At 36.1% G+C, this 19,866-nt stretch overlaps 1 protein-coding gene across 3 annotated transcripts in view; it reads right to left on the reverse strand.

Moving 5' to 3' along the window:
- CNTN4 (contactin 4) overlaps window positions 1–19,866 on the reverse strand; it is an 874,155-nt gene that overhangs the window by 738,550 nt on the left and 115,739 nt on the right. The gene's annotated exons all lie outside the window — the stretch shown is intronic.

Here is a 19,866-nt window from a genome sequence, read left to right on the forward strand (position 1 = left end):
TACTGATGATAGTTTAGACTTAATGCAAACATATATTTACCTTTCTATGACTTCTATATTTTGTCTTCAGACTCTTTTTTCTGAGGTCCATATCCATGCAGCCAATTGGCTATCTGACATCTCTATTTGGGTAATCTAAAGGGACGTCAAACTAAACACCTCTGAATACAAACACCAATCCCCCTCCCACCCCAAAGGTCCACTTCCCAGCACTGGCAGTAAACGGCACCACCATAATTCACCCAATTTCAGAAGCAAGAAAGACAGGAGTCACACACAACTTCCTCTCTCTCTCACCTCTTATAAGTAGCCAATCCACCACTTAGTCTAGACCATTTTACTTCATCCACATCTCTCCATCTCTGCCATCAACTCTGCCCCACCCCCAACCTACCATATCTCTCACCTGCAATAGCAGCAAGAGCATTCTCATTGCATTCCTTCCTGACCCCACCTATCCTTTCCCTATCTATTAGCTAGTATAATCACCCCTCCCCACCCCAACTATCTCAAGATGCTTCAGTGTCTTCCCATTAGTCATAGAAAAAAGACCCAAGTTCTTTAATTGGCCTACAAATCCCTGCATCATCTAACCTTAGCCAAATATTTCCAACATATCATCTTCCACCATCCTCCACCTTGTTCTCTGCACTCTAGATATACTGAAGTGTTTTCAGTTCTTGAAATTTGCCACGTTCCTTCCCATTTCAGGGCTTTTATACATACTATTTCTTCTTCCACCCACTTCCCACTTCCACCTATTCATTCTGGAGATCCCCACTTAAACTTTACTTTCTAAGAGAAGCCTCCTCTGACACCCTAAGTCAAGTCCTCATAATGTACTATACTCTCACAGGACAGCATTTTGCTTTTTCAAAGCATTTATCACAGATCATCTATGGGATTATGTGATTTATGACTGTAGCCCTCACTGAGCTGTAAACTAAAGGAAGGTAGCATCTATGTTGTATATCCTCAGTGCCTAGCATAGAGCCTGACATCCAATATATACTAGTAGGTGGGATTAAAATGGATAAATGAATGAAAATGACAGTTTGGGGCATATCTTTTTTATATTCCATTCATACCAAAGCGTGTTGGTATGAATGCATGGTATGAAAGCATGTTGTATTCCTTAGGAAAATACTTAAAATTATTTCTGAGCCCCCAAACAAAAGGTATAAGGTCCAATAATGACTCTTATAAAATGCTAACTGCTTTTTGATGACTAAAACAAAATGAAATTATTTACTCCCCACATGTAATTCAATAAATGAAACATAGGAGATGTGGAATAAATATGTAGAGAATAAAAGAAGTCATTTTATAGAGCTTTACCATTTGCAATATGCTTCCAGATACACAATCTCCTTTGAGTATTAAGTCTAACACTTATTGAGTACCTACTGGTATTATCTCCAGCTGACAGAAAGGAAGTAGGGTAAGAAAGGATCAGTGTTTGGCCTGTAGTTGCATTGCTAATAAGCAGCAGAATGAGATCTCCTATCTGCAACTCCTCTGTACTTCCTGCTAAATTACAGAGCCTTGGCAGTGATCCGAATGATGTAAACCTAACAATTTCTCCTAATGAGACCATCTTGTAACTTCATGATGATTATGTTGCTCCTACACAGGATTTTCACAATACTGTGAGCTATTCATACTACCTTATACCTAAGGATGCATTTACTTAACATCCCTCAAAACTCCACCAACCTCACCTTCCCGAGTCCTTCTCCACTGAATTAAGATGGCTCACCTCTGCATCTCCTATCACAATATTTCCTGCACTAAATTTTAGACTGATTTACTGATACATCTCCTTTAACTAAACTATATGTGCCTTGAAACAGAATCCACTATTTGTATTCCAGCACCTAGTGCAAAGGCCTCTGTCACAGTGGTCACTGATACACCTGGGTATTGAGTGGATGGATGGATGTGATAGTAACTAAAGGAATTAGCCCAAGAACATGCACAGTCCTAGATGCTCCTGTCACTTCCAAATCATCAAAATTTAAAATCTAGTGAGAGCATTTTACCGAACTCTAGTTCTCTAGTCAGCATCGTAACCATTAATGCATCACGTGGTTATCATATAGGATAGCAAAGCTCCTCTGACTGACAAGAGATTATGCAATTTGTGTTGGGAAGATATGTAATTTTAAACATATAGAAGCGTTAAAAAACTTATAAAAACAAAGATAGAAATTAATTTTTAAAGTGAGAAAAATAAAACAATACAGAATAGTTTTAATTTCTTCAAAATTTTGACAGATTTATATTGAATATTTACTATAGCATGTTGAAAAACAGGCTGAGATATTTCCCTCCTAGATAAACATCTGGAGTTCTGTATTTGTGACTGCATCAAAGTTAGCTTCTATATTAATAAGCTGCTTAATCTAAATAGCTTTCAGGTTACCCTCATGTGCATAATCCTTCACACCTGGATAAGTTACAAATTGATAATGTTAGCATCGTTAAATCTCATGCTATTCACAATAATCATTCAATTCAAACTCTACTCAAAAGGCAAGTAGAACAGGAAAAAGTAAATCCTTTTTGTTTCTGGAATGTATAGACTTATGGGTCTTCTCAGCCATTTCGTTCTTTTGTTAGTTCCGAGTGAATTCTAAGACAGTAGATCTTATCAATACTACAGATAAGCCAAGATAAATGAGAACTCAGTTTTTCCAAATAACTATGGCCTTTTTTCTCAAGCAAAAGTAAGCTCAGAGCAATACCGTTCAAAGCAAGTGAATAGATTTTGTCAAAGCTTCAAGCCACATGAAAGACAAGTATCTGGTCTCCATTTAGCATAAACTTGAATCTTTTGTGACTGAAGTAATACTGAAAATGCAGTCACATGCTTCTCTGGTGGAGAGATGGGCACTACTGACTAAGCAAGAGAAAAAGAGAAGAGAAAAAAAAAGACAAGGGAAATATGCTCTTTGTGAGGACCACACTAATAAAACGATCAAGCTTCTTTTGGAGCCACTGATGAAAATTAAAACAAAATTTCATCATGACAAAGGCAATCAGTGCATCTGTCTCCCTCTAAAGAAAATAATTCTACTTCTTCCTAACTCTAGGTATTGTACCCAGTTTTATAAGCTCCATAAAAGGGCAATTAATGAATTTTCATAGCAAATAGATCAGCATAAATCTCGGTCAAAGATCTGTTGGTCCAGTGTCTGGAAAAAAGGCATATCTGTAAGTAGTTTTGTATATAAATGTGCTAAGTACAGAAACTCCACAAGCTGATGAAGTGTGAGTCTTAGCTAGATGCAATAAAGACCTTTTAATACATATCTATTACTACCGGTTTTCTTGCCAGATGGTGGGTTGCCATTTCAGAATCTAAAAGCTACCTGGCAAATTTCCATCTGAAAAGAAGGAAAACCTATTAGATACCTAACAGAGCAAGGAATCGTATGGAATAGCTGGAATGGTGAGGAAACAATGCCAATACTGATTATCTAAGGTAGATTTTCCAGGTGATTGTCTTTGTTTGCTTCTCTTCTACTTTTGCTGTGTATTTCACTTCTTGGGTGGACAGGGCATGTACAAATTTGAGAAGGAACTCACTGGGCTCACTCAGGGAGTCTTGACTTTTCCAGTAACTTTCTTGGAAAAGTCATTTCTCTAAGGAGCATCTTCATCTACAAAATCAGAGGGGCGGGCTAGATGACCTTCAGGTATCTGCAAGAGATAATAACTATGATTTCTAGAATGATTCTATCATGCTGCTGCTCTGCTAAAAGGTTATTAGGGAGAGCACTGAAATAAGCACCCAGAAAACAGTCTGAAGATTTTCAACAGATTTCATTTCCCACACCATCTATGCACCTCCTCAATCACTGGAGATAATCCTTAAGTAGTATTATTCCAATGTCAAGCACTACATGCTGAATTGTATACGCCTAGTTCGGAAAAGCTGTCTATATGATAGTCAATGCATATAGCCCTGAGGGACAATGCAGAATATATCATAAGACTAAAAAAAAACAAAAGGAGGTAAAAGCTTTTCAATTGACCACTTAAGAGGTTATGTAGAGGCCACGAGGTGAAGTTATGAAGTATGTTTCTAGTCAAGAATGCCATCTACTGACAATAAAATACTCAATATTCATATGATTATATTGAGTGAAGAGTCAACAGCAGATTTCGGTCCTGGATCAGGTAAGAATTTGGTATGTAAAAATAAAAGCCCATCGATTCTCAGCATCCCTTCGGAGTATCTGTGTGTATATGTTTAACAACCATCATATCTCAAAACAATTCAGTCTGACACATTTAGTTTAAAAATACAATGATAGTGGCCAGGGTTGCTAGCCATGCTTGGTGCCCCATTAACCAAGTTCTTAGCGTGCAACCAGATTTCCATCAAAAGTGCTCAAACCACCTAAGAAAGGCTTGAATAGGGCATTTCATAAAAGTAGAAGCTATCTGCCAAGGTCAAAAAGCTCTTACCTCTATTCCTCAGCTCAATTTTTCTTATGACTTTCCACCCACAAAGTCATCTCATTTAAAACCTGCTAATCCCCGGGGAGGGCTGTTTTGACATGTGGAGGGTGATAAGAGCTATCGAAAGGGCTTGATCTCAATTGTAATAGAAAACACAAATGAAAACAAAAATATTTTCACACTCCATGTTTTCCATCTATTAAACTGGCAGAGATCAAAAGTTTTATCATTGTGTGATAACTGTGTGGGATACCAGATATTCACATACCTTTTTGGTGGGTGGATCCATTAGTACAAATTCTATTGAGGGTTACTTATCAATATCTATAATAAATAAAAAAGCAATTTTTTTTGACTCGGAAATGGCTCCTCTAGAAATAGATAGTCTAGGAATATATAGTCATTGGGGCACCTGGTACTGGTTCTAATAGCTACCTAAATAAGGTTGTCCTGAGGATTAAATGAAATGATGCCTGTGAAGTGTATAGAACAAAACTCACATTACATTGTACTGACATTAACATTAAGCACTGATAAACCTCAGTAGTTGCTCATATCATTGTTGTTAGATGATGATGTGATCAAGTCATTTTAGGAAATACTACAAAATTTTGGACAAGTAGAGTCTTATATTCATTAAGGTAAAAAAAAGCATAGGTGTGCACTATAAATATCTATATCTAGAACATGATATTTAAATGCTCTTTGGTAAGTCTTGACAATTGGGGAAATATCTTTATAGAAATGTATAATTTATATATATCATATCTGTTAATTTCTTAGGAACGTTTTATATTGAATTGATAAATGTCTAAAAGACTAGGAAATAATACAAAAATCCTTTTAATCTGGATCAAAATTATCATAATTTTATTAGGACATGATTGAATGAATTAAAGAATAGTTTAAATATTTTCTGGCTTTTTCTTCTCTTTCTACAGTTAAATGACATTCTAAACATTATCAACCATTCATTTTAGCTGAATGACAAAAAGAGGGAAAAAAAGTGAAGTAAAAGCACATTCATTTGACATTAACCCAAAATAACCAATTTACTTCTCATGAGCCTAGGATATTGCAGAGGTGCATTTGTTAAATTATAGCAGCAAATTTTCCTCAGGAATCTTCTAATTTTGTTCCAATCACTGGAGTCATGTTTATGTATTTCCTTGCAAAGATACACTGCTTCCTCAGAGCACTCTTGAGAATAGAAACTCTTTATCAGATGACTGAATATCAAACAGTGAGATGACTAGCCGGTTAGGTTAAAAATATGAAAAGACATTTAAATTTAAACATAAAGGAGATCATCTGAATGACAAAATATGGAGGGTACAGAGGAATGAATTAGGAAAACTTCTTCCCTTCCTCTTCCTCTCAGAGCTTCTATACCTAAGCAGGAAACCTGGATCTTACTATCCTATTGTTTAGAGCTGTGCCGTTGAATAGCCAGACATGACTATTGAGTACTTCTAAGGTAGCTAGTAAGAATTGAAGATGTAGTCCAAAAAATGCATATAAAATATCTCATTCATAATTGTTTTAACATTGGTCCATGTTACTGTAATATTTTGAACACATTGTATTAGATAAAATTTCACCTGTTTCATTGTACTTTTTACTGGGACTAGAAAATTGAAATGATACTATTGGCTCACTTGGTTTTTCCATTGGACAGTGCAGAACTAGAACGTTATTATCTATGACTTATACGTTCCTTTGTGCGCACCTGTGTGTATTTTGATGGTTCCAGTAACTCAGTCCTCTCTAAATGGGAAGAACCCATATATCTGTACAGTCCTATCTTCACAAGACACAGGAAGATTGGTTGATTCCCATTATATGGGTCCAGATCTTCCCCCTCAAAAAAGGTACTACCAGCATGGTGTTGAATGTTTGAGTTTCCAGCTGCATTACCTGGACAAGTCACTTAAGCCTTTTAGCCCCTTTTCTTAACTCTAAAATGCCTGTCTACCTGACCAAACAGCATTGCTGTGACAATCATTTAAGGTATATATGAGAACTCTTCGATTCGTACACACTACGGCACTTGAGGTGGTATTAATATTTAGTTTTATCTCACAAATGGCATTTGGAACAACTGATCCTTTGTAATGCATCTAAATTGGAGCAGAAATACCACACCTGTGCTGCCAATCACACTGCTGTGTAGGACAGCAGCTGATTTGTTCAATCCTAAGTCATAATTTGGATTGTTCCATAATGATTCTTTTTCAAAGCAAGTAAATAGAGCACGGATCTCTGAAAAAAGCATAATAATGATGATCAGAGTACTAGAATTAAGAGTAAAGAAACTTTAAATTAAAAATATTCAAATTGCATGATGATGTTTTCCTGATAACAACTGACTGTCTCTTGCATGTCTCTTACATTCATGCATTCACTCATTGAATATTTGGAGCATGCTCTACAACACAGCAGAGTGGAAAATATCTCAAGCTTTGGAGTTAGACATACCTGAGTGTTAATTTCAGCAACTTTGAGTGTTTTATATGGCTCTGTGAACCCTGTAATATTGGAATAAATTATTAACACCAGTAAGGTTTTTGGACAATTAAATGATGCATTAATTATAAAAATTAGCACAATTCCTGGCACATGGCATTCAATAAATGTTAGCTAAACTACAATATTTACTATTGTTTAGTTATTGTTCTAGACACTAAAGATACTATGACACAGGCTCTGCCCTCAAGGCATTATCTAGATTATCATCTATCAGCTATATCTAAGGAAGTCTAAAAAAGTAGATATTTTCGGGGCTGTCCCCGTGGCCGAGTGGTTAAGTTCGCGCGCTCCGCTGCAGGCGGCCCAGTGTTTCGTCGGTTCGAATCCTGGGCGCGGACATGGCACTGCTCGTCAGACCACGCTGAGGCAGCGTCCCACATGCCACAACTAGAGGAACCCACAACGAAGAATACACAACTATGTACCGGGGGGCTTTGGGGAGAAAAAGGAAAAAATAAAATCTTTAAAAAAAAAAAAAAATAAAGTAGATATTTTCAAGTATCCAAGTAACTGGATAAATCACAGGCTGTTATCCTGATATTTAGCACTGTGTAATTACAGTCTTGATCATCAGAGGAGTCTATTCTAGAAATCTAAGGATTTTTGCAAATTAAAATGCAGTTTACCTAACATGTTTCATTTATTCAATCTTTTAATACTGGATTTCAGGAAGCTCTTCAGGAAACAGTAGTTCCCTCTTCTACCAGACTTAAAGTTAGCTTAAGTACTCTGTTAAATGGACTTTCTCTTAAACTTTTTTTTTTCTAGTGAGGAAGATTGGCCCTGAGCTAACATCTGTTGCCAATCTTCCTCTTTTTGCACAGCTGTTACCTCAGGGCCAATCTTCCTCTATTTTGTATATGAGATGCTGCCACAGCATGGCTTGAGGAGTAGTGTCTAGGTCTGCATCTGGGATCTGAACCCACAAACCCAGGGCTGCCAAAGTGGAGCACATGAACTTAACCACTATGCCACCAGGCCAGCCCCCTTAAACTATTTTTTAATAACACACAAAAGCCATCATCATCACATCCTAATGCAACAATCATTTACCATGATCCTCTAGTTCAGCAAGGAATGTGAGAGATAAATGATAAAAAAAAAAAATCAATAACTTCTTGCTTCCTTCCACAAACCTGGCTCAATAAGCTCTTACCATAAACAGCCATTATCTTTGCCAATTTATTTTGTTCTACAATAAATGAGTGAGCAGCAAGGATTTCCACAGAAAGGCCCTAGAGGCCAATTCTGCAAGTTCTCAAAATAAAAATTGTACCAATTTGTAATCATTTTTATATATAGCAGAGGAAAACAGAATCCATATGGACAGAGAAAAGAGATTCAGCTATCTACACCAAAATGGAATACCCACTTCCCTTTTGTAGATGGCTATAAATTATAGTATGTCAGTATGTCAAAAGATCCATATGCGGGAATGACTGCTTTCAAATCAATCAAATCAATCCTAGTTAACAACTATTAATTGGATGATAATAGAAAACACAACCCCATTTTCAAAAGACATAATGCTGCCTTTAAGTAGGTCTAAATTCTAGTCATTTGTACATATTTCAAGTTGTTATCGTTTACAGACTGTCTTCAAAACCCAGCTCTAATTAAGTAAATTATTTAATCATCAGAGCCTCAGCATCCTCACCTGTAAAATGGAGATAATTATATCTGTATTTCAGTCATATTAGAAATATTAGAAATAATGTACGGAAAGCACCTATCACAGCCTTATTATTACTATTGATGTTATATTTTCTTTACTGGCTAGAGCAGGGGTCTACAAACACTTTTGTAAAGGGCCAGACGATAAATATTTTCAGCCTTGTAGGCAGAAAATCTGTATGAGAACTGCTCAACTCTGCTGTTGTAACATGAAAACAGTCATGGACAATATACAAACAGAGGAGTGTGGCTGTGTGCCAATAAAACTTTATTTGCAGACACTGAAATTTGAATGTAATATAATTTTCATGTGTCATGAAATATTATTATTCTTTTGATTTTTTTCAGCCATCTAAAAATACAAAAACCACTCGATTTGTGGGCAGCATGTAAGGAACTGGAGAACCAGATTTGACCAATAGGACACAGACTGACAACACTTTGCCTAGAAGGGTCTGAGCTAAATTTGTGCAAATTAATTATATAATTAATGGCCAATCAGTTTTTGAAAAAACATCACTTGCAAAAAATTCAAAATGCTTTTCTCTATATACAAAGCCATGTAATTTTCATTTACTTTAATTTTGTTGAACATTCTGGAGAAAAACAAATATTCTGTTCTCACTATTTAAACACCTTCCATTTTGCAGATCTTTTAGTATTATTTTATCTCTAATGTAAGTTCAACTTTGGTACTTCAAAGCACTACAAACAAATTTATTTAGAGTGCTTGTTAAACATATTGCTTATTTTCCTTACGAAATTAACTGCAGTTTGCGAAACAAACAAATGGATCCAACAATACAAGATACAAAAACAATTTCAACAAATAGGTCTTCATTTACTATTTAATCTCCTTTCTGCCACTGACTTAAAACCATCTGCCAGGAAGAGGTGCGAACACCATATTTCTCCAGTTACATAATGTTAATTATAATGGAATTACACTACAAATAAAATCTTAATCACGTTGGCCACTCTTCTCCGTGTTCTTATTAGTTACTCACAGATTCCCAATCCATTAAATCTGTGCTGCAGTATTAAAATGGGTAGCAGTGCAGGAAAAGAGAAGATGAATTTGATTTGGTCAAAAGGTCAAAGCACAACAATTTAGTTGAATAAGTAACGCGGGGCATAATCTTTTCATCCTTTTATATTTTATGCTTTTAATGTTGGATTATATGTAAAATGAACAAAGACAGTGAATATCAGGTCAGCTATGCTGAGACTATCAAGCTGATGGACAAAGGCACTAAAGGATGTGCTGTTGAGGTTCACATTAGTTGTTCTCATGACATTAACTTAAAGAATTTGGAGATATTACCAAGAACTCCTAATCTATCCATATTTTATCATCCACCAACTTATCTACCTTCTTAAACCAAATGACAACAAAAAGTGAAAATACAAGCATGCAAAGATAAGTAAGTCATAGAAGTTTGCAAAACCACAAAACAGGTTTTAATTTGTTTGGGTCATGACATCACATTGGCCCCCAAACAGTTAAAACGATATCAACATCACCAGGGATGTATATATCCACAGATAGTTAAGTACAGAGATAATAATGAAAGGCAGCATAGAATAGGGATTAAGAGTACATACTACAGAGGCAAACTGACTGGTTTTGTAAGCTCAGTCATTTATAGATATCTGCATGATCTTAGATAATTCACTTATCATTCTATGTCTGAGTTTCTTTGTAAAATAGAAATAATGATCATAGCTACCACAAAGTGTTAGAAAGATTAATATGTAGAAATTTTTGTAATGTGGTACAAAGTAAGAACTATGTAAACATTTGTTAAGGCAACGGCTAAAATAACTATTTATTACTGAATAATAGTCTATAATTCTGTTTCTTTATAATATTTGCATTTTCATAGGTCACTACCATATAGCTCTTTTTAGATCTGCATGAGAAAAAAATCTAAAGTACTTAATAGCCCTATCCATGATAAATATTTGCCAACAAAAATGGTGAAATGGAAATCTAAGGGTTGTTTGCCTCAAATACCACCAACATCTGACATAATTAATGAAACAAAATTACAGGGCAATAGAGCACTTATTTCTAAAGCAGATAATAATGGAGCCTTTAACCAGCAGTGTAGAAGATTTGACTCCCTCATAATGACCCTGAAAATCTGCCACTTCATTTGCTCCTGCTCTGTATGTAAACTCAATCCAGTGCTTTCTTCTCTTCCAAATATCCCTATGATCTGCTGTTTCCAAATTCCCAGGTCCACATCAATGAACTTGACAAGATTCTTATCCAAGCCCCATATAACAGCACACCACTTTGCTAACTGGTAGAGGGAATGCCAAGATGGAGAAGAGGCAGCCAGAGGGAATGCAGAGATGGAGAAAAGGCAGCCCAAACCTTCAAGGAGCTTACAATCTATTTAGGGAAACAAAGTGCAACAACATAAAAATGTAAGAAGATAATGGCAACATAAAACTCTACAGCAAGGAAGTACTAAAAAAGCAAACATGGGTGCAGCGCTTTAATGTCTATACATTGTTGTCACCAGTATATTAACTCTATTTGTGCCTTCATCCCACCCTAGCCCAGCAAATAATCCTCAGCAAATAAGCTATTATCTTGGTATTACAGATTACCAAACAGAGCCTCAGGAAATCTAAATAATTTGTTCAAGGTCTTAAAGTTAGAGGCAAAGCCATAGCACAGAATCCAGATCTTCATACTTACATCCATAATTTTAAAACTACAGCACTCTTTTCCCGGAAAGGAGAGACCCATAGGACTCAAGTACTCTGTGATAACTTCCCAGACAGAGGATGTGAGCCAGTTCACGATGAGTGGTCAGAAGAGAGCAAGATGATGGGAGAAAAAGGTCACTGCAAATGGGAAATGGTGTCAGCTTAGAAAGGGAAAGAACAAGTTCAGGTCAATGGCTTTGAACGGAGTGTTTGGAAAGAGGCCTGTGTTGAAAAGAATAGAAAAGTCATTAGCTAGTATTCTTCATTTCCTATTGGCTGTGCAAAAGATGAGGGAGGAGGCCTGGGCTTTCGAAGCAATTGCACTGAGCATTACCAAGCTAAATTTCAACTCTAGCACCTCAAATGCCAATCTATCCCTTTATACCTCTTGAGACTCTGATAAGACCAACGGACTCAGTCAATCTGATTAACTTGGGATCCCCAAACCAACTGCTACCCTATATTGAACTGACAGAAAGCATGTTAGTAAATCTTAAGATTTATTGCACACTTATATGTTAGAAGCATTGTGCTAAAATCTTTTATATTCTTTACCTCATTTAATCTTCAAAATAGCCACAGAAGGTGTGTCAGGGGTCCCCAAGACCACTCCTGCATTCAAAGACTTGCTAGAAAGACTCACAGGACTCAGCATCTAAGTTGTATTTATGGTTAAGATTTATTACAACAGTGCAGTAGAGATACACAGTTGGATAGGAGGAAAAAAAAGACACCGGCAGAGTCTAGAGGAATCCATATGCAAGCTTCCTTATGCTCCCTACCTCCCATGAGGTAGTCATACAAAGTACACTCTTCTCCCAGCAATGAAAATGCATCAATACATGTGCAATATTTTTGTCCAGAGAGGACCATTAGGGACTCAGTGCCCAGGGTTTGTCAGTTTGTTTGTATGTAGGACGGCTGGTCACAAGGTAGCTCTGCCTAGAATTACCAAAATTCCAGATTACCAGAAGAAAGTAGGTGTTCAGCATATACCACATTATTTGTACAAACAGTCTAGGCATAGTGAACAACTCTTTTCATCAATTATGAGCAATTTTATATCAGTACCAGCCAAGATCTCAGATGCCAGCCAAGGGCCAATCTCACAGCACATCTCTTAGGAGAGCAGTCTCAGGCCTGCGACATTAACTCTTTCCTGCACAGGAAGCAGTTATTATTATTATTTCATGTAGAGAAATAACTGAGGCACAGAAACATTAAGTAACTCATCTAGGATCCTAGAAGTTCTCAGTGTTAGACAATGTGTCTTATCTTGACAGCTCCTAAAAACAGATGTTGAGACAAGCACTTACATGCAAGTGGCTTAGGTTTAGGAGGGATCCTAGGAACCAGAAGGGGTTGGGGTGGGCAGAAGGATGGCTAGGAAGGATGGAAAGATAATCCAAGAGTCTGTTATTAAATTGGTTACCACCATGGGCTAGTGAGGGTCAATCCCACTATGGTACAGTGTGAAATGAACTTCAAAGTTGTCCACTCAAAATACTAAAAAGAAGAGTATTTATTTACAGGCTTTCCACCCCCATTGGTCAAAGTCCTCAGTAGCTATTAACTCCAGACATTAAAGAAATGTTAGGATAGAAAGCAAGAACCCTAAGGCAGAATGCAATCTGATTTTGCAGGGAGGGTGGGAGCCAAAATTTGCATCCAGAGAATGCAAGATGGGGCATAAAGATGTAAATACCGTCTGTAGTAGATCTCAGACAGTGTGACTCCTCACAGCATACCTGAGTCATCATGGCGGGCTTCTGTCAGATTCCTTTATAACGGATTACAAATCCATAAAAGCTTTCCAGGACTAAGCAAAGAAATAAGCAATGTAGACCAACATGACATTGGTAATTCCAATTTTTTGTTTGGTATAGAAGAAAATGATAGAGTAAAAACCTGTCTTAAAAATTCCATGTACCTCAGCATTCTTTACAGGAAGCATATTTGTTTAAACTCAGCAATGGTTAATACATAAAGTTTTGCAGAAAGCCTGACTCTGGCTCAGTCAGGTTTCTGTTCAATACCCTGGGGAAGATATATATAGATAGATAAGTCTTTTATTTGTGTATAAAAGCTTTACTGAGATATAACACAAAATCACCCTGTTAAAATATACAGTTCAGTTGTTTTTAACATTAACATTTTCCAAGTGTTGTGTAACTATCACCACCATCTAATTTCAGAACATGTTCATCCTCTCCTCCCAAAAAAACTATACAAATTTTACTCTCACATTTCCATTCTGAATCATTGCCCATTTTGCCCTCCTCCTAGCCCCTGGCAACCACTAATCTTTCTGTCTTTATGAATTTGCCTATTCTTAAAATTTCATATAAATGGAATCAGACATTATGTGCCCTTCTATGATTGGTTTCTTTTACTTAGCATAGTGTTTTCAAAGTTCATCCATGATGTAGCATGTATCAGTACTTTGTTTCTTTTTATCGCTGAATAATGTTCCATTGTGTGGACATACCACATTTGTTTACCTACTCATCAGTTGGCAGACAGTTGGACTGACTCTCTTTTTGACTCATAAATAATGCTGCTATGAACTTTCATGCACAGGTTTTAGTATGGCAGTATGATTTCATTTTTCTTGGGTATATACCTACAAGTAGAATTGCTGGGTCAGATGGTAACTCTATGTTTAACATTTTGAGGGACTACCAAGCTTTTTCTAAACAGGCTGCATTAGTTTACAATCCTATCAGCAATGTATGAAGGTTCTAATTTTTCTGCTTCTTTGTCAATACTTGTTATTGGCAGATACAAATATTTGAAGGCCTAGTAAATTCAAGGGGATCAATGGTTTGGCTAAGAAACTTCCTAATTATATGTATTCAAGGAGAAGGTAGATGCTCTGTGGGTTATAAAAATGATATGCCCTCTAGTAGTCATTATCATAGTAGGAAAACAAAAACATCCTCACCTACACACAACACATGGCAGGTGGTGGTGAGTTTTTACAGTAATTCCAAATGAGAAGATCTGGGGTAACCCAAGAAGGTGTGATTTGAGCTCTACTTTACTTGGAGGAGGATTTGAGTGGGAGTAAAGGAACATGACAAGAGAGGAAGATAGCTTTTATAGACTGAATGTTTGTATCCCTCTTCCCTCCCCCCCAAATTCATATAGTGAAGCACTAACCCCTAATGTCATGGTATTTGCAGGTGAGGCCTTTGGGAGGTAATCAGATTTAGATGAAGTCATGTGGGTACGGCACCTATGATAAGATTAGTGTCCTTATAAGAAGAGAAAGGGGGACCAGAGCTCTCTATTTTCAACACGTGAGGACACAAGGAAAAGGTGGCTATCTGCAAGCCAAGAAGAGGACCCTCACCAGGAACCTAATTTGCTGGCACCTTAACCTTAGACTTCCTAGCCTCCATAACTGAGAGAAATAAATGTCTGTTGTTGAAGCCACCCAGTCTACGGCATTTTATTGTGGCAGCCTGAGCTAAAACAATAACATAACAGATGGAAGAAACATTATGAGAGACAGCGCAGAAAAAGAAATAAGTACTTGTATTTGTCCAAAAACAAGTAGTGAAATATTGATCAATTCACTTAAACTTGTGTCCTCAACAGGGTGAAAACAATATTCTATTGGTAGATGGAAAGGAAGTGGAAAGAGAATCTGAAACAAATGGATTGTAAGAAGAAAGTTATCATAGGGAAATAAGTAGGAGCATGGTATGAATTTGGCAAACCAAATTCCATTAACTTTAATGTCTATATTTCTGAAAAATGTCATCTTTTATTAAGGAATATTTGATAGCTTAAGATCCAGCTCAAAACAACCATAAAAAATAATGCTTAAATCAGTCTGAAATATGAATAATGATTATGAATTCTAAGTAAATAAACAAAGCTGTTATAAATTACTTTGCCATAATTAAAACAAAACAAAACCATCTTTTTATTATCTTTTATTGTTAATATGAGCCCTAATTAAAGACTATTTCGAGAGAATTGTGCTTTAAAATACAGGGAGAGAGAACTCCAAAGCTCTAGGAAAAGTAGTTTAATAGACACTTCAGTAGTAACTGGAGGACTCTAAATAATGAAGAGAAAAGGAATGCAATGGGATGTAAGATCCAAGAGAACCTGAATAGTAGATTCTGGCAAAGTCAAGCCAAATAACAATTTTCAGTAACAGATGATAAAAGCATACAAGAAGAAAGAAAATTTAAATAAAAGAACTAAGTTCAATTCACGGAGAGAATATCTGACTGGTTCATGCACATTTCAAGAAATTTTCTGTGTCACTGGGATATGAAAATTCAAAACTATCTTAGACATATATATGTATTTTTGGAGCTCTACAGAAGGTATTAAGCTGTAGCCAAGATAGATGATTGTCCCAAATTAGGAACTGGTTAAAATATAAATCACCAACTCTCTCCTTCAGAGTTACTGTTAACATCAAGCTAGACAAATAAAGATTAGCACTGTGCCAACTCACCCCATGTCTATGCGTCTAGGCATTTATGGAAGACAAAATCTGCCTCATAGAAATGCACTGCGAATTAGCTCTCTAGTATCTGCAAACCCTGTGTAAACCTAGGGGAAAGTTGGGCCCAAAGCTTTATCATTTCTTTAAACATTTAACACCTTCAATGCTAGCATTCTCTTTAACAGATGCTTCTCAAATCTCACATGTCATAGCACAGCTTCCTACAATCCCTAAAAGAAAACAGGATGACACATTTTGGTCCCAACAGATAAGCAAAATTGGAATTGCTATAGGACAATCTGATAAGCCACTCCTAGCAAGATGAGAAATGGAAGGACCTCATTCATGATAGTAGAATTTTGTGGAGGAGAATGGTAGACTGAGACCAGTCCTTTGTTGTATGTAAACATTTCTCTGTGTTTATATCAAAGGAAAGGATTCTTCTGGTTTAATACTGCAAACGTGTTATCAGAATGATAGATAAGGCAAAGAGTTATTGATATGGAATTTTTACAGTTATATGCCACCAAATATATAAGCCAATTTACAAATTAGTTAATTTCTACATATCCAGGCTTGAATATGTGTTGAAAAACAGGTATTAGATTTATGTTTTAAAAGAAAGCTATAAAACAGCGTTATGTTCCCAGTTTCTTTAAAAGATATAAACATATCATACTATTTGATTCTAACATGCACTTTCATAAAGTTTCAACTTATCTGATACCGGTTATATCATAAAATTGCTTGAACATTTTAATTCTTGTATTCTTATCACCACTTGATTCCTCCATAGAAAGCTGTGATTAAATTGATAGTCTCTTCCTAACTTTAGCCACATGCCAACCTCTTTCAAGTCTGTACACATTCTACACAAGCAATTCCATCTCCCTGTAATCTCCTCCTCCTTGATTTTCACATTTGCTTTTCCCATCATGCGAAACTCAACTGAAATGTTTTCTTCTAAAAAATACTGGCCTTCCCCATCATACTAATTAGTTTCTACCCAGAACTACAGCCCTTATAACCCACTCTTTCTCCCCGTTTAATCATAACATTACTCTCACCATACCTCTTTATTACCTTCACACCATTTTTCTCAATTTGTTTCCACATATTTGTTATTTTTCTGTTACCTGTCTACCCGTATAGACTTTCAGCTCCATGAGTGGAAGATCTACATTTGATTTATTTACCACTCTCTTTCTGTACTCAATATCTAGTACACACTAAATATTTATTCAATTAACATGTTCATGTGTATCTTTACATCTGGATCAGTACAAAAAGTTAATAGTGGTTCCATGATAACCTATTTTTTCCTTTATGTGTTGCTATATTTTCCAAATTTTCTAAAATGAACATATATTGTGAAAGCAAGAAAAAAAATTCCCTTTTTTAAGGGTTTATTTCTCTTTATAATGCTTTGCTTAGGCCTTTGGTTATACTTCAGATATTTGAGACAAAGGTAGTAATTTGCTGCTTGGTCATCAGAATGTAGGTATTGGTCCTATCTATGGAGATGGTCACATCAGCAAAGAAGATATTGAAATATCTGGAGGTTCTGAAAGTGATTATGACCTTCAAAGCTTACTCAAAGAGGAAAGAGAAGAGTTAAAAAATTGACAGAGTTTACAAAAGATTAGATCAAACAGCATGGAATCACTTCCAAAGGTGATAGTAATCAATTTTTTTCTTAAACAGTATCAACGGCAGAGTCCATAGTGGAATAAGATTAACTTGTATGGAACTTGACTAGCCCTCAAGGACAAGAATGTGACAAGAGAAGGAGCCCAGTCAGAAAATATACTGCCTGCAAGTATGGTAACAAATAAAGGGTAACTTTCTCATAATATAGACAGGAAAGAAGTCCAAAAGAAGATAAGAGAGGGTTGGTGAAGTATTGGGATGAAGAATCATGTCACAAAAAAAGCCCAGTAGCATCAATCGAAGTCCCAAGAAGCAGAATAAATTTTAAGAGTTAAACTTCAATCCTTGGAAGAGAAACTTTATGAAGTTAGATGAAGTTTAATCCTATAGTTACTGTAGGATCCTAAAGGAATAGGCTCTGAGACAAAGGGAAAGATCCACATTTCAGCAGGTGGGTCTAAGTGCCTTTAATATAAAAGAAAAGTCTAGTTATTTGAACTAAAAGTAAAAGGAAAAGTAAAAGCCAGACTAGCAGCAAGCATAATCCATCCATGAGCTAAGGAATACAGCGCCCAACTTACGATGGTTTGACTTAATGATTTTTCAACTTTACTATGGTGTGAAAGCAATACACATTCAGTAGAAACCATGCTTCAAATTTTGAATTACCTTTTCCCGGGCTAGCGATATGTGGTCCGACCTCTCTCTTGATGCTGGGCAGGGGCAGCAAATCGCAGTTCCCAGTCACCCACACAATCAAGGATGGAAACAACCAATACACTTACAACCATTCTGTACCCATATAACCATTCTGTTGTTCACTTTCAATAAAGTACTCAACAAATCACAGGAGATATTCAACACTTTACTATAAAATAGGCTTTGTGTTAGATATTTTGCTCAACTGGAGGCTAATGTAAGTGCTCTGAGCACGTTTAAAGTAGGCTAGGCTAAGCTATGATGTTCAGTAAGCTAGGTATTTTAAATGTATTTTTGACTTATATTTCAACTTAGGAACGGTTTATTGGGATGTAACCCCATCGTAAGTCGAGAGGGATCTGCACTGGGTTATAGCTCCATCAAACCTGCTGTGAAAGGGCAAGATCTGTTCAAGAACAGTAGGTGAGGCTGAGACTACAAGGCATTTCAAAAGTTCATAGCTATGGGGTGAGGAGGGATATGTGGACCGGAACCAGGCAAGGCATAATATCAACTATACGCAAAATAAGGGAACTCTTAAACACTGTTTGTGTGAATGTAAATTGGAACAATCACTTCAGAAAACAATTCAGCAATATCTAGTAACGTTGACACACATATCCTACAACCGAGTGATTCAACATCTGTGGGGATATGCCCTAGAGAAAATTTACATCAGGAGGATGTATGTACCAGGAAATTCATTGCCATAGTTTGCTAAAATTAAACTTTTGAAACTTAAATAACCAGTCATATGAGAACAGACAACTATCATGATTACATTGCATTTAAAATAAATGAACTAGTACCCATATTGATCATATAAAATATAGGGAAGAAAGAAAGCAGAAAGCCAAAGGATATGTTTTGTATCATGTTATGTATATAAATTTTAACAACACAAAATAATACTATATATCTTGGGTTAAACGAATCTGTATAAAAGTGTATTAAAGGAAAGGAAACCCAGTTACTTGAGGACATGTAATAGCTTTGAAGAGGTAGGAAGGAGGAAAACAGGAGGCTTCATTTGTATCTGTAATTTCAGGGTTCGATTCTATCTTTAATTAAAATGGATCTAAAGTAAACACAGTAAAATATTAACGTTTTTTCCAAGGAAATTAGGAATACATGGATATGGATTAATATTATCTTCTGTATTATTAAATATTCAGAATATTTATAACATTTTTTAAGAATTAAAATGCTAAAATATATTTTTTTGCAGAACTACCTCTTTTCAACTGACCACCAATATTTTAAATTATTATTAAATAAGAATCTCAGATTGCATTTATCAGAATTGAAGAGTATACACACTGAGATTTATTTATTAGGTACCTTTTGGAATGCAGCGTAGCTCCTTATCCTACCTAAGGTTTTGATGGTTTTCACATGATCGTTGTGATTGATCTCACGTGAATGTTTTCATGGGCTCTATGCTTTTTTCCTGGCTTTGTGAAAAATTTTATGTTGTCAATTTTCACTTTAGGAAGACTTCTACTGTAATGTCAACTTGTAATGTCAAAATCCGGTCATGCATAATTTCTCTCTCATTCCATCTGAGACACTGTCTGTTTTACTACCATTATTAATTTTTGAAAGGAGAATACAAGATAGGGGAGGGGTTGGCATTATCCCTCTCAAGG

This window comes from Equus caballus, chromosome 16 (genome assembly GCF_041296265.1).
Source record: "Equus caballus isolate H_3958 breed thoroughbred chromosome 16, TB-T2T, whole genome shotgun sequence".
In the NCBI taxonomy this organism is placed as follows: Eukaryota; Metazoa; Chordata; class Mammalia; order Perissodactyla; family Equidae; genus Equus; species Equus caballus.